This window comes from Cynocephalus volans, chromosome 4 (assembly GCF_027409185.1).
Source record: "Cynocephalus volans isolate mCynVol1 chromosome 4, mCynVol1.pri, whole genome shotgun sequence".
Classification (NCBI taxonomy): Eukaryota; Metazoa; Chordata; class Mammalia; order Dermoptera; family Cynocephalidae; genus Cynocephalus; species Cynocephalus volans.
The window spans coordinates 20,014,931-20,030,601 of record NC_084463.1 but is presented as its reverse complement, the minus strand read 5'-3'; positions in this window follow the sequence as shown (position 1 = coordinate 20,030,601).

The following is a 15,671-nucleotide window of genomic DNA, read 5'->3' as shown; positions in this document are numbered from 1 at the left end:
GTCGTCAGGACAACAAGCCCCGAGCCAGACACTGAAAAGAATCGTGTACCAAAGCTCAAAAGGACTCAGGGCGAGGGCACACATGGGACCCTCAGGCCTGAGGCAGTACCTAGAGTTCTGCTGAGTGTGGGAATGGTCCAGTCCTGGCAAGGAGCAGATGGCCCTAGAGAGCAGAGGGGCCAAGTACCTGGTGGCATCTCAGCCAGTATGGGGAGAGGCCCCCATGCAAGGGGGTCAGGTGACAGGGTGTCTCAGGCTTGAGTTCTGAGTCAAAACTGATGCCCAGGCCCAGCTCCTATGGGGTGAGGGCCTGATGCAGAAAGCCTGAGCCAGCCCGAACCAAACACCACGTGGATGTCCCAGGAGCAGCTAGAGGTGCCCTGCCGGTTCCCAAGCCTCAGGCTGAGCACACCCTTTGCTTTGGGGTCATCAGCCTGCAGGAATGTCCTCAGTGTCAGGCCAGGGAGGCCACACAGCAACCAGGAGCACTGCAGAGAGCTGGGTCCATGGGACCTGTCCTGGAAGGGCCGGATAGGCTCCGTGTGGAAGCTGACCATGTCTGCTTTTCTTCCAGCGAGAAGAGATGAATTTCCAAGGGAGATCCTGGGCCTGGATCTGGTGTCCTCAGGACCCGGGCCTCGGCTGGCCTCCCGAAGCATGGAGATTCACCCCAGAGATGTCGGACTGGCCGTCTCTGGCCCACCAGGCCAGGTCCAGCGGCTTTGGGAGGCCGAGGCCCAGCGGCATGAGGGGGCCTGTGCAGAGCCCAGGACTGCGGGTGTCTCACTGGGTGCCCGGGGAAATCAGGGTGTGGCTGGCCTGTCCCCAGTCCAGGACAGGCCACCAGTAATATGGAAACTCCTGCAGTGGAGCTCGCTGCCAAACCTCCCCAGCGATGTGGACTTTGGGGCCCCATGGTTCCCCAACGTCAGCTTTCAACAGGAGTGCTGGGTCCGTGCCACTTGTCCATCAGCTGTGGCCACCCCTAGGGCCATAGAACAGGCCCAGTCCTTCACCCCCACGGTAGCCCCATTACCAGGTCCTGTCTTGCCTACTGAAGGCTCACTGAGGGCTTGAGCCCACCTCTCCTATTTTGTAGGAACCCACAAAATAAATTGTTGTCAGTTACAATGTGCCTGTTTCTGTGGCTCCCAGAGCTCTGTAGGAAGCACAGGACACTCTGGGGCAGGAGAAAGGTCAGGGTCTTGCAGCCCAGGCCACAGACCAGCTTCTCCTGGCCTTCTCCTGGCAAGGGCCTCAGCAGGCCGATGGCCACCCAGAGCCCAGGTTCCCACATACCTCATTAGAGGCCACAGGCCCACAGCCTCCCATTCTTAGCTGACACCAGGGTCAAGGCCATCAAGTGATTTACTGTGATTCAACCTTTGCCTGGCAAGGGCCCAGGGAAGACTGGTGGGGAAGTAAAGGATTATGGTGCCAGGTGATATGGGACAGGGAACGACAATCTGTGTAAAGCGTCCCTGGGATGATCCACAGTCACCTCTATTTCTGGAAGTTCTGGAGGAACTTCCTTCCCTCTTTTCCTCCTCCTCTTCCTCTCTATTCCTGTTTCTGGCATCTGGTACCCTCGCCTCCTGAGCCTGTGTGGGGGCAGGTCACCATGGATGCTGCTGACCACTGGCCAAGGAAAAGGACAGGGAGGGAAGCATGGTGGAGTCAGAGTCGGCAGCTCATCTGGCTGGTGGAGGTGGGGGCGCTGACCAGGAGCAGACTGAGACCTCGCACATGTGTGCTTGTGTGCACGTGTGTGTGTGCACACCTGTCGTCCCTGGTTTCTGCTCTAAGACCCTGTCCATGACCCCAGGTGACCCCACCTGTACCCTTGCTGACATCTGCAGAGACCTATCAGGGCTCCCAGCTGGTGAATACTGGACTTGGTGATGCCATCCTCACGATGTCACCATTACATAAACAAACGCACTCCCTGAGGGTCTCCTCTCACACAGATCAGAAGGGTGACATGTTCTTGTCCTATTAGTATTTTCTCATCTCGTCAATTCTTTTTATCCATCTTTCTCCTCTTACTGATTGGGTATGAAGGGGGTTCTTGATGTGCAGTGAAGGGAGTCAGGCCCAGAAGGACAAACACCACATGGTCTTGATGTCAGAGGTAGGGTCCAGGGGGCCCGGTAGTTGGCCTCAACACACCCAGTCCTCTGTCCAGGTTCGTGACTCTGCCCCAGGAAAGAATTCAAGGGCAGAGTCACAGTAGATGGTGAGAACTAGTTTATTGTGACAGATAAGAAATGCAGGTTGCACAGAGTGTGGCATGCTCCAGACACTGAGCAGGGCCCACACCAAGTCTAACACACAAATAAGCTCAGTACAGACATCAAGTCTAACACAAAAGGAAGAAAAACACCTTAACGTTCAGTACAAAGTGCAGGCTGGCTCCAGAGAATGAGCAGCCGCTTGCTGAAAGTAAATTCGATACAAAGTGAAATATACACACCTCAGCCTGCAAAGTACAGGTGGCCTCCAGGACAGTGAGCTGCGACCCCACCTTCAGCTGTAATTTGGCTTTTATAGTTTCTCTATCAAATGAATATTCAGTTAAGGAGGTGGCTCCCAGTTATATGCACCAGAATGTTCAGCGCTCTTTATTGAGCACACCCAGCCCCTGGATTGTATAAGTCAGCCCCTGTGGTCTCATTTTCCTGGTGTTGGTGTTGAAAATAGGTCTAACTGGCAATGGTAACTTTCCTCTAGGGGAGAGCTAAGAGAAGGGGGCCTGAGACCCCAGGGAGTGGCTGGAAACTCAGAAGCATGTCCTGAAACTGGAGCCCAGGGAAACTGAACACATCCTATATCAATACTATTAAAGTTGGCCAATAAATCACTGTAGGATAATTTATTGCAATAAAATTTTTCACAGAGAATAATGATTTAGTATATAGTTGCATATTTTTTCTGTTCTTGAGTTCTGTGTGTGTGTGTGTGCATGTATGTGTATGTTTGACACATAACGTAAATTTAAACTTTGTAATGCAAGGTGCCACCTTCACTAGTGCCTAAGTAAAAGCATACTTTCTTTCTGTAGAGTCCTTATATACAGTAAGTGCTACTTTTTTCAATCTGTTGGAGTCCTAGGATCCTATCAGTTTTGGTGTAGGTAACCAAAGGTGAGGGTACTGTGATGGAATAAAGAGTCACTGGAGTCAAAGGATGTGACCTGGACTCTTTCACTGGCATTCAGCCATATGTCTCACGACCTGACCACCAGTTTGCTAACTTGTAAAATGGGGGAAAATCCTCTTCACCTCCTTAACTTTTACCTTGAACTCCCAGCCCCTTTGATTTTCTAATCAGTGCTCCAGAACTTGGTCTGAGCAGGGAAAGAGCACACGATACGGGATGTGGAGACAGAAAATGATAAGAACAAACTTTTCCTTAAAGGGTGTTTGGTTACATGGACACTTGCCCAGGCTCACTCATGTAAAGTTTATTCAGAGGGTGCAGGTGGACTGAACTGAAACTAGAACGCCAGCAGGAACCCAGGAAGCGCTGGGAAACAGCTGCTGGTCCCCGTCTTAGGCATCACATCTCTCACCCCTGCTTTTTATCACGGCAACCGGCTGCTGTCTGTTCCCACCGGTGGGGCTCGTGCCACTGAAAACCTGCCTTTGCTTACCTGTGGCTTCTGCTTCCTCGTGACTTTGAGCTGCATGTGGCTTTGGCTGTCCTGCTGAGCCCAAATCTACCTTGTGACATCTCCCATGCAACCTTTCAGCTTCTGCCCCACTAACTCTCAATCTCCCAGTTCACCAACTCCAGATTTTCTAGAAAATAATCCGATCGGTCTCATCACTTCCTTTTGGAGTAGCCCATCAGTTCTGAAGAAGAGGGACGTGCTGGCCTTTGGGCAAAGGTGCAAACCTCTGTAGATGGAAGGTGTGGCAATGTGGAGAAAATCACAGCTCCTGACCCTCAGGAGGGACTATGTGTGGATTAGCTCCAGCTAGAAAGTCGCTGCACGAAAGGACACTGAAAGCAGCGGTCGAGGAAAAAACACAACCACCACCAACAACATACTCAATAGAGTCCAAACACGGCGTTCAGCAAATTTTTCAACAGAAACCCCGCAGTCCTGGAAAGAATGGCATGCAGAGGTCAAGTGCAAAGGAAGAAGAAAAGCAAGTCATTCAAACCGAGAGGGCTACTCTATCCCCCAAAGTCTCCTTCAAACACGGAGAGAGAAAATCCGAGAATTCATCAGGACACCAAACCCCTCCTGAAAAATTCCAAAGCCAGTTCTTCCGTCTGAAAGAAGATGCCGGCGAGTAACAGACGCGCATGCGACAAAGCAAGTACAGCGACGGATTCAGAATACACGAAACCTGTCATCGCCGGGAGCAAACCGCTCCCCGTCCCCGGGGCCGCGTCCCCCGCCGCGCCTGCTTCTCCCGCCGGCCGGGCGCCCCTCGCCGGCGTCCCTCCCCGCCGTCCGCATTCCGCCCCTCCGCTACCCCGTCGGGAATCGGGGGACCCTCCTGAGGCGCCCCACGCCGCCCTCCTCTCGCCCGACACTACCCCCGCCTCACCCGGGCCCTACCTGCTCCGCCGCGCCGCCCCGCTCGCAGGTCTCCTCGGTCCGCCGCCGCCGCTGCCCCGCGCCGCACTCTGGTCCGCACGCGCTAGAGGCCCCTGTTCACATCATCTCACATAGTACATACGTGCAACTTCTTAGTGAAGAAAGTAATTTAGAGCACAGATTACTGGGTGTGAACTTTTTCAGGGAGCACACAGACTTCTAAATAAATTGATTCTAGGTGATATTGGGTGTTTTTTCTCTCTTTGGGTATAAGACGATTAAAGTTTGCATTGTTACTTATTTTGCACTTGAATTCATTCATTGGCTTAGCAAATATTTGTTCAGCAGCCTCTACCAACCCAGACCAGTGCCAAATAGAGGATGCATATCTACCCATCCCTTTAAAGTTCCACAGTCTGAGTAGCCTGGATCCTGCTTTTTCCTCTAGAAATGTACAGAACTATTCTCCATTTCCTCCCAAAAGTTACAAAATAGCACATTTCTCTTGAAATTAGAAATTTAAGTAAAAGTTCTATCCAGTATTGGATTTCAGGCTTTACATTCAGTAGTTGTTACGTGGGAATATTACTTGCCCTGGCTATATTATGTCTGTTAGAAGGGAAAGAAGGAAAATAGGTACAAAAAGCACTTTAAAATCATAAATTTTTAAATTAGTAAATTAGCAAATTATGTACATAAAGTGCTATTTGAAAATATAATATTATTACTACCACAATTAACATCATCATCAAAAGCATATTTTCTAGTCTTCCTTTAACATGGGAAATTCAGTTGGTCATAAATTATAAATTTATACATGAGACATACACTAGAATAAATGGTGTATATTTAAATATCTAAATAATATATAACCTTGAAGATACTGTGCTTAATATAGCAACTTCATTTTCACAGTTCCAAATGTGTTACAGATCATGACTAGGTCCATATGATGCCGAAAAAAATTTACCACTTCCAATTACTTAACTATTCGGCATTATGTAAATAAACCATGAATTTTTCACTTTCTATCTGTGAATACACCTCTTATTGGGCAATGTTGTTATTTGAATAAGAAGTATTATTTGCTGCTTTGTGATCACTCTGGAAGTATGGAGAAAAGATATATAAATCCATAGAATCATTACTTAGTTTGAATTTCATATTTTAAGAAACTATTAGTGGCAGGGAAAAGGAAAAATATGAGAGGTGGAGATTTTAATAAAAAATAGTCTTTCCACCCTTGCAGATGTACATCACATGTGTCCTTTCCTAAATCTCTGTCTCTGGATCCAAGAAAAATGCTGTCATGGCTTAGACCTACCTGCCCTTCCCAGAGACAAAGGACAAGAAATATTATCAGATGATTATTTGCAACCTCTGCTTATCCATCACCTTCTAATACAGGTTGAAGGAACTTGAACTAGTCATACAAAGAGCCACATTCACCTATTGTTTCTCCCTGACTCTAAATAGTCCTGCTCTCGTATGGTGATCATTTGACCACATGGATACCCAGAAACCAAGCACAATGTAAAGAAACTCTTTGTAATTTTCTTATACCATAGATATCTAGGCTCACTCTATGTGTTGTTATTAATCATCCTCATTTTAAAGATAATCTAGTTCTAAATATGGTCAACGCAACTCTCTAAGGTGCATAAAAAGCAGTCTGTCTTGTGCACATCTGCTTGGTTCCATTTCTTATCTGGTAGCAGCTACCTAAAATTTCTGCTTTTAGCTAAGGGAAGTGACCTACAGTAAAGATGTATAACGTACATCCTGATCCGTGGTGTAAGTTCCAAATGTCTTTGGGGTCACTGCTCAAAAATGGTGCCAGAGAGTAAAGGCTGCATGTTAGGAGCATTAGGAATTACCTGTTTGCTTCTCATTTAGCTCTTACCTGGCTTGTGCTGCTGGGGACCTGGCTTGCTTCTCTGGGAGGAGTGGGAGGATGAATATTTCAGACAAACAAATAGCCTCCTTGAGAGACTCATAAAGCCACAATTGGGAAAAGGGTCTGCTACTTAAGGCAATTAACTGGTCATCCACCACTTTGCTATTTGCTTAGGTGTGTGGAATAAAATTTATTGTATCTAGACAGTACCATTAATGTTTCAATATTAGATTGAGTGACATGAAATTGCTTTTGTTGTAGGTAAAATATCATCCAACATTAGTAGTTTTGTAAAGTTTAACCTAATACTTAGGAATATTTTTGTTCCTTTCCCCTAAGCAACTTTTCCATAGAGATGGAAAATAATGCTCACAAATTCAAAGAATATTGATATTCTGATCTGCCCACCTGTTTGTAGAATGGTAAATTCCTTTTAATAAGTTCTAGCTAGAAGCTGCCTTTTAAAAGATCTGTTTAGAGTTCCGAGACTACTTCATGAGTAATCTTTAGTATTTAAGGCAAAATAACCTTTCCTCTGCTCACAAATTAGGAGCTCCAGTAAAGTCTGGTCTGTAAATTATCCTACTTGCTTCATTCTACAATTTGTCACATACAGGCTTATTTGGATATAGGAAAGAGAAAAATTAAACATAACTACATAAATATATGTAGTGACTGCAAGAAGTATTCCAACTTCAGAATTGTCCCCCCTCACTGGTTGGCAAGAGCATGAACATCAAGAGAGTTCTATAGATCAGTTTTGTATCAGAGAATATTAGAGCTTGAGGGCACAATTCAAACTACTGTAATGAATAGCTGCTTAATGCATTCAAACGGTCTTTGGACATAAAGGCATTTGGAGTAAAATTTGTGAGGTAAAAGAGCAGCATTCATGGGTGTTTAGCTACTTAGGAATATTTCACACTCTTCCGCCTAAGAATTTTTTTCCTGGAAATGGAACATAAGTCTTGTTGACAGAAAGTGTATTAATTTACACTATAAAAGAAGCTGCTATTGTCCAGTCCTTAAAAGAGTAAGGGTGAAGAGATATGTGCAGAAGTTGTGTGTTTTGAGAAAAGATGCAATAAGACACAAAAAAGAAGCACGCTGACAAAGAGTCTAGCAGAGACTGGCGAAGACATGTTAAATACTTCTACTATTGATGCATGGACAGTTAAAGGCAGGAATAAAGCTCCCCCAGAAATAACTGAACCAAACAACTGAAGTAAGGATGGATATTTTTGGCCAGCTTCTTGATGCTTAGGCACCATGATTGAGAGAAAATAAGTGCTGACCTTTAAGTACAGTCCAACTAGGTGAAGCAGTGATTGGTCTGAACATTAGACAGTTCTAGAGGATATCTGTTGTGTGTAAAATAGTATTTTGATTAAAATGATTTGATTGGCAACTAGAAATAAATTTTATTTGGTTTATTTAACTAAAAGTATGTCCTCAGGTTTAAAAGTGTGAACAATCACACATAATTGACATGAGTTATGAGTGTATTTCAAATCTCACTGAGGGGAAGAAATTCAGAAAATTGTTCTCTACTGGCAAATCTTGTAGCTTCCCCAAATACCTGGTGACTCCTATTCAGAGGTTGAGAAATGGATCAAGGCTTGTTTCACCCAACTGTTTTTTGAGTTCTTTGAAGAGATGACCTGAAATCTGACCTGTTCAGTTATAACTAGTTTCTAAACTATATCCACCCTGAATTTTCTGTATCTCTGGATCCAAGTAAAGTCTTCTCATAACATAACACCATTGTTCCCAGAGACCGAGGACAAGAAGAGCCCTCCCTGCACCTGCTACCCCTGTGGCACTTCTAATTTTGGGCCACAACATTATCCTGGAATCCTCACAGTTCTTAAATCGACACTCTGCACAGTAAATATGATTGTCAGGTTATATAGGAGAATCTTTGTGACCATTTTGTGAAGTTTCAGGGATATGGAAGCACACCAGTCTCATAAAATGATCACTTGGATTTATTTTGCAGAAACCATCACAAGCGTTATCCACAATCTGTTTCCACTTTTTATTAAAATATACACATTAAAGGCTTTCTGTAGCTTCTAGCCCTCTCTGGTCAAATAGCCTCTACTAATGGGGAACTATCTGCAGCTGTTCCAGGTAATGTCACTAGTGGTTCATTATGTATAACACCATAAGCCATGTATATAAATTATGCTTAGTGTGTTATAATTATGAGCACTAACAGTGCATAGCATCAATAAGGCCATTTAATATGCAAACAGTAAGTAGTAACACTAGTAATGTCACCAAGCAGCAATGCTTGATAGCAGCAGGTACATTCAGTCAGCCTATGGCCACATCTCTCATCATCAGAAAGACGTGGAACAGAGCCAGTCATCGGTTTAATGAACACACAGCCAAGTACAGACTTCGTATGTAGACTTGCTTAATGGATGGGAAAATAAAACCTGCAAGGTGTTTTCTTAAGAAATAGGGAAATGCTGCACAATGTGACCCATTTTACAAAACAATGGATTTTGGGAAATCTAAAAAGTAGATTTGGATGGACATGGGGAAAGACCTATCCACCTTTGCATTTAAAACGGTATCTGTTGAAATTTCCTGACACATCTGCCCTTATATTTCCACTAAATGCCCATGGACAAATAGAAAGAAATATGGACACTCAGAACTACCACAAGAATGAGGATTGACAGACAATTTGTAGACAGAATCCTGGAAAATTTTCTCCTGGCTCCCTGCCAATGAAACTGGATTAAAGAACACAGTGGACAGACACCAAGACACAATTGATAGGAATCTCGGGTGGACTCACCGACCAGCTGACCAGGCTGAACAGGGTCTACATTCAAATGGTCACGCGTTGGCCTTAGGACAGGTCTGCATAGATCATTGCTTTGTTTTGTGGAAACATATTAAAAAACATATCTGCACAAGAGAAAAGGAATTCCCTGAATAGGAAGAGACGGATCAAATGATGGAATATATTTTTACCTGGAAAAAAATCACATTTTAGAAAACTCTGGCATCTTTTCAGTCCAAAATTATAATACCAGGATGAAATTTATAAAGTAAGCAGTAAATGTCAGAATTTACACTAGCCAGAAAATTGAATTATTAGTATGGAGAATAAATTCTCAAATTTAGTCAAGACAGGAAAAACAGAAAGAGAAAAAAGGATGGATAAAAAAGTCTCTGATGTGACAGGATTCCCAGGCTAAAACAATAGTTTTCTAAAGAAAAAGAAACAAACCAAAAACCCACAAAAGAAATAGAAGAGGAGACCCATCAAGACACAGCTGACAAGCCACTCGCGGACTGACGTAGACTGGTTGCCTGGGTCAGAGGCCCTCACGTCGAAAGGTCTCACCACGCACTCACCGCTCCCAGTCCCTTTCATAAAGCTCCACTCTTAAATGCGAGCCAAGGATTAACAGAAATTTGAAGAAACCGTCCAAAATTGAAGACAAAGACCAAAATGAAGAAAAGTTTAAAAGAATCTTTCAGGATAAAGAGATTGAGATTGAAGACATTTTTTAAAAAATTACTGATATACTTAGGGAGATAAAAGAAGGTATTTATTCATGAAACATAAGTAGGATGCAATAAAAACAGGATAATCTGGTCAGAAAAGCCCTACTGAAAATTTAAAATATAACAGCAATAATTTAGAAGTTAGTAGGCTAAAATATAATGATGAAATCTCAAAAGAGCGGAGCAGTCACACACACATACACACAATACACACGCACAGAGTAAATAAATTGACAGAGAGAAGATGGGAAAATTAGAAAAAAATTCCTGGTGATCCGACATCCGAGTGAGTCTTTTTCACTTCTAGAATTAAGTTCCAGCAAAAAATTCAAAAAACTTGGAAATAAGTAATCCAAGAAATAATTCAAGAAAAATTATCTGAATTCTGGTCATGAGTTCCCAGGGCCCACCAACTGTCTAGCACAATGGATGAAAATAACCTTATATGAAGTCAGGGTATCATGAAATTCAGAAAAGTAGGATGAAGATAAAAAAAGAAATGAAGAAGAAAAAGTGTGATTCCTGCAGTGCCAAGAATGAAAATAGCATTGGACATTTCAATAGCAATTTGAGATGCTGTAAGTATTGAACAAATATCTTCAAATTTTCTGGGAAAATTACTTCCAGCCCAAGGTTCTATACACTTTAAATTACTAATCAAGAGGGAGGTAAGAATAAACACATTTTAAACAATGCACTATCCCAAATGGACAAAGAGTTGGGCTGGTTCCAACGCTTAGCTTTTGTAAAGAGTGCTGCAATGAACATTGGAGAACAGGTATACCTTCAACTTGATGATTTCCATTCCTCTGGGTATATTCCCAGTAGTGGGATAGCTGGGTCATATGGTAGATCTATCTGCAATTGTTTGAGGAACCTCCATACCATTTTCCATAGAGGCTGCACCATTTTTCAGTCCCACCGACAATGTATCAGTGTTCCCTTTTCTCTGCAACCTCGCCAGCATTTATCATTCATGGTCTTTTGGATACTAGCCATCATAACTGGGGTGATATCTCAATGTGGTTTTGATTTGAATTTCCTGAATCCTGAGTGATGTTGAGCATTTTTTCATGTGTCTGCTGGCCATTTGTACGTCTTCCTTTGAGAAATGACTATTTAGCTCTTTTGCCCATTTTTTAATAGGGTTAGTTGTTATTTTGCTGTAAAGTTGTTTCAGTTCCTCGTATATTCTGGATATTAATCCTTTGTCAGATGTATATCTTGCAAATATTTTCTCCCAGTCTGTTGGTTGTCTTTTATTTTATTTTTTATTTTTTTCATTTTTTGTGACCGGTAAGGGGATCATAACCCTTCGCTTGGTGTCGCCCGCGCTGCACTTTTGTATCATTTTTGGGGTTCCAATTTCATTAAGTTCTGCTCTGATCTTAATGATTTCTTTCCATCTGCTAACTTTGGGTTTGGATGGTTCTTGTTTTTCTAATTTTTAATGTAAAGTATTAGGTTGTTCACTTGCCATCTTTCCATTCTTCTGAAGTAAGCCTTTAATGCGATAAATTTCCCCCTTAATACTGCTTTTGCAGTATCCCACAGGTTTTGGTATGATGTATCATTGCTTTCATTAGTTTCAATACATTTTTTGATTTCCTGTTTGATTTCCTCTTGGACCCATACATCATTAAGTAGAATGCTGTTTAATTTCCATGTGTTTATATAGTTTCCATAATTTCGTTTGTTATTGATTTCTAATTTTAAATGGATTAAAAATTATAAAGTAATTTTGTGGTCTGAAAAAATACATGGGATAATTCCATTTTTTTTTAATTTGCTGAGACTTGATTTGTGACCTAACATGTGATCTATCCTGGAGAATGATCCATGTGCTGATGAGAAGAATGAATGTTCTGAGGTTCTTGGATGTAATGTTCTGTAGATATCTGCCAAGTCCAATTGGTCTAGAGTGTTGTTTAGATCTTGTGTTTCTCTGCTGATTCTTTGCCTAGATGATCTGTCCAATATTGATAGTGGGGTGTTCAGGTCCCCTGCTTTTATGGTATAGTGTCCTTCGTTAGGTCTAATAGAGTTTGCTTTATAAATTGGCTGCTCCAACATTGGGTGTGTATATATTTATGATTGTTATGTCTTCATGATGGATGAATCCTTTTATCATTATGCAGTGGCCCTCATTATCTCTTTTTATGGTTTTTAGTTTAAAGTCTATTTTATCAGATATAAGAATAGCTACTCCAGCTCGTTTTTCATTTCTGTTTGCATGGTAAATCTTTTTCCATCCTTTCACTCTTAGTCTATGTGAGTCTTTATAGGTGAGGTGGGTCTCTTGAAGGCAGCATATAGTTGGGTCCTCCTTTTTAATCCAGTCAGCCAGTCTGTATCTTTTGATTGGAGAATTTAATCCTTTTACATTGAGAGCTGGTATTGAAAAGTGTTGATTTATTCCTAGCCTTATATTGATTTTTAGTTGGATGCCTTAAGTGTCTTTTGTTCCTTTCTTTCTGATTTAATGTTTGTCTTCTGTATTTGTTGGTTTTTTGGGTTTTAGATAAACTTTTTTGTCTCTTCATTGTTGCCATTTTTTATTTTACTAGTGGGTTTTGATTTTTCTTGAATTTTTATAGCAGTGGTAGTTATTTTTCAGGTACCAAACCCAGTACTCCCTTGAGAATTTCCTGTAAGGGTGGTCGTGTGGTAGTGAAATCCCACAGTTTTTGTTTGTCTGAGAAATATACCATTTGCCCTTCATTTTGGAAGGATAGCCTTGCAGGGTAGATTATTCTTGGCTGGCAATCTCTGTCTTTTATTATTTTGAATATGTCATCCCATTCCTTTCTGGCTTTTAGGGTTTGTGATGAAAAGTCTGATGTTAGTCTGATTGGGGCTCCCTTATATGTGATTTGATGCTTCTCTCTTGAAGCTTTTAACATTGTCTCTTTGTCTTTGAGTTTTGCCAATTTGACTAGAACATGTCTTGGAGTAGACCTTTTTGGGTTGAATACACTTGAGGATATGAGCTTCCTGAATCTGGAGATCTGTGTCTTTTCCTATACCTGGGAAGTTTTCTGCCACTATTTTGTTGAATATGTTTTCAATGCAATCTGCTTTTTCCTCCCCTTCTGGAATACCCATGACTCAGATATTGGAGCGCTTAAGGTTGTCTCATATCTCTCTTAGATTTTCTTCAATGTTTTTAAGTCTTATTTCTTTTCTTTTCTTTCTTTCTTTCTTTCTTTTTTTTTTTTTGTCAGCCTGTGTTATTTCAAACAGCCCATCTTCAAAGTCAGAAGTTCTCTCTTCTGCTTCTGCAAGCCTGCTGGTTAAACTCTCTGTTGTGTTTTCTGTTTCATTGAATGAATTCTTTAGCTCAGCAAGCTCTGCTACATTTTTTTTCAGGGCATTGATTTCCCTGTACATTTCTTCTTTCAGGTCCTGTATACTTTTCCTCATTTCATTCTGTTGTCTAGCTGAGTTTTCTTGTATCTCATTTAGTTTCATTAGAATTATCACTCAAAATTCCTTGTCAGACATTTCAAGAGCTTCTTGTTCTATAGGATCTAGAATTTGAGAGATATTAACTTTTGGTGGTGTACTTTCTTGATTTTTCATATTTCTGGTATCTTTCCTTTGATGTTTAGTCATTGTGGCAAGGGATTTCATGGTCCACTGATTTGACACTATTGTCTGGCTAGGATGCTGCCAGGGCTGCCAATTTGGCACGGCAGCCTCAATATCTGCTTGGTCACCCACTGGCGCCTCAGGTGTGTGGTCTCTGCAGATCTTGGGCCTCTCTGGTGGGGTGCCTCTCTGGTCACCGACTCTCTTTCCCGACTGCTGGTGTCTCGGGTGTGTGGTCACCTTGGGTCTTGGCCCTCTCTGGGGAGGTGCCTCTCTGGTCAGTGCACACTCATCCAGGCTGGAGAGGGTGTCTGGCAATGGTGAGGCCTTTGTGCTAGGTTGCACACTGGTGCCACGGGGCGTGTGGTTTCCCCGGGACTCAGGCCTCTCTGTGGGGGCACCTCTGTGGTCAGCGCACACTTTGCCAGGCTGGGGATGGAGTCCGGGAGCAGTGAGGCCTACCTGCTCAGTTGTACACTGGCACCACGTATCTCTGGCCTCTCCGACGGGGTGCCTTTCTGGTGGGCACACACTTGGCCAGGCTGCCAAAGTGTCTTAACTTTGCTGATTCTGCCTCTGTTTTGTAGCAATTGTAACATAGATTCTTCTGGGAACTTCTTTGTAACTTATGTGGAATATTCTCCAATTTGCCAAAAACTGTTTAGTCTGTTAAATTTGCTCCATTGATTTCAATAATATTTTTAGTCTGTATTTTGATGAATGACAGGTTTTTGAGTCTAATATTAAAAAATTCTCTTACATTTTAGAAGCCAGGTAATATCTATATCTCTACCAAGATATGTTAGCATAGAGTAGCAACTCTCAAATAAGCATATTCTTTCTCGATGACAATGGTTTGAATTCTGTAAGAAGGACTGCAGATCAAGGATTGAATTTGGATTTAAAAATTCATGGAAATTTGAAAAATAATAACTTTTTCATGTAAATAGCTTTGAAGAAAATTAGAAAACTGCAGAATGGAAAGCTAATAGAAACTACTCACTCTTCCCACCACCAAAAGATAACCACTATTAACATTTTGGCATTTTTTCGATCACTTTCACTGGTGAGTATATTGGAATGAGATTTTTTGACTTTTTGTTTTGAGTTATTTCATCTATAGCTATACCACATATATCTATGTCTATATCTATATTATCTCTCTATATATATGTAAAGGGAGGTGTATACAGTTGTGATCATATTCTGCATATATTTTCTTGTTTGATGGTATGTCAAGTATTTTCAATTGCTACAATTTTAAACCATTTTTTAAAAAAGAACTTCTGCATTGAGATATAATTCACATACCAACAGTTCACCAATTTAAAGTGTACAATTCAATGGTTTTTAGTATATTCACAGATATATTGTACCACAGTCAATTTTAGAACATTTTTATCATCACAAAAGATAAAGTCCTATACCCTTTACCTGTCACCTCCCCTTTCCCCCCATCTCCCTCAATAAGCAAACACTAACCTACTATCTCTCTATGTAGATTTGCCTGTTCAGGACATTTTACAAAAATTGAATCATAATATGTGGACTTTTGAAACAATATCAAGTCTTCTAATCCATGAGGATGAGATATTTTTCCATTCATCCAGATCTTCTTTAATTTTTTTAGCAGGGTTTTGTAGTTTTCAGTATACAAATCTTTCTCTTTCTTGGTTAAATTTATACCTAGGTATTTTATTCTTTTGGATGCTAGTGTAAAAAGAATTATTTTCTTAATTTTCTTTCAAGATTTTTCATTGCTAATGTATTGAAATATAATTGATTTTTGCATATGGATTGTGTATCCTACCTTGCTGAACTCTATTAGTTCTAAGAGGTTTTATGTAGATTCTTTAGGAGTTTCTATATACACAATTATGTCATCTGCAAATAGAGAGAGTTTTCCTCCTTCATTTTCTATATGAATTCATTTTCTTTTATTTCTTTTGCTTACCTAATTGCATTGCCTAGAAACTCTAGTACAATGCTGAATAAAATTCTGAGAGAAAATATCTTTGTCTTGTTCCTCATTTAATGTGAAGCACCTAGTCTTTCACCATTAAGTATAATGTTGGCTGTGGAGTTTTTCATAGATGACAT